The sequence below is a fragment of the Durio zibethinus genome, unplaced genomic scaffold, assembly GCF_047325235.1.
Source record: "Durio zibethinus cultivar Kanyao isolate XHJ-2024 unplaced genomic scaffold, ASM4732523v1 HiC_scaffold_95, whole genome shotgun sequence".
Taxonomy (NCBI): domain Eukaryota; kingdom Viridiplantae; phylum Streptophyta; class Magnoliopsida; order Malvales; family Malvaceae; genus Durio; species Durio zibethinus.
Genome location: NW_028322718.1, coordinates 49103 through 50000, shown reverse-complemented (window position 1 = coordinate 50000; position 898 = coordinate 49103).

The following is an 898-nucleotide window of genomic DNA, read 5'->3' as shown; positions in this document are numbered from 1 at the left end:
ATACCCGCTACAATGCGATTATTGTATATAAAGAGACCCTTTGTCGAACAGGGGAATTGGGCGTAATCAAGATAGGATCACAAGATAGGGGGATAAAAAATCCTGAAAATTAGAGCCTTGCCGCCTTTTGTCAGAAGACTTGATAAAATTAGGAAAAGAGTAGTTATTTCATTTAAATAACTAAATAAAAATAACTAAATAAAAACTTCTTTCCTTTGTTATAGGAGTTTTGATAGATAGGGTTCGACAAAAGAACTTAGTCATAACATAAAAATGGATTGTGCAAAAATCCATAGTTTTTTTTATTATTTATTCTAGTTATTCTAGTAAAATAAATGTAAATAAAAAGAAAGAGGAAGAAAAGAAAGAATCGAAATGATATTTGGATTCTATATCATAGGAACGGAAATAGTACTTCTTCTGCTTCTGATTGTTGATTCAATCCAATAACAAGATTTTTTTGTTACAACAAGTCAGATCGCAGAATCATAGAAAAAATTATTTATTTGAGTTGAAAATAAAAAAATGAGCCCGGCCGGGTCAGTACCCGGCCGGTCCGTGGAAATTGGAAATAAAAAAGTCCCTTTTGAGCGAAATCAAAATGAAATGGAATTACTGATAAAAGTTGTATATATTTATATTCTATATAATAAAATTAAGAATCTATAGATATATAGATTAATAATACCCTAATAAGATTAATAATACTCTAATATTAATATAAATAAATAAAAATTAATATAATTAATATATTAATATAAATAAATAAAAATATAAATAAATAAAAATCTATATAACAAAATAACAAAGGTCTATATAACAAAGGAAAGAGGGCTTTTTTCAAGCATTTCTTTTTGCGTGCTGTAACTGTAACATAGTAATTATCTTTTCTAAATTA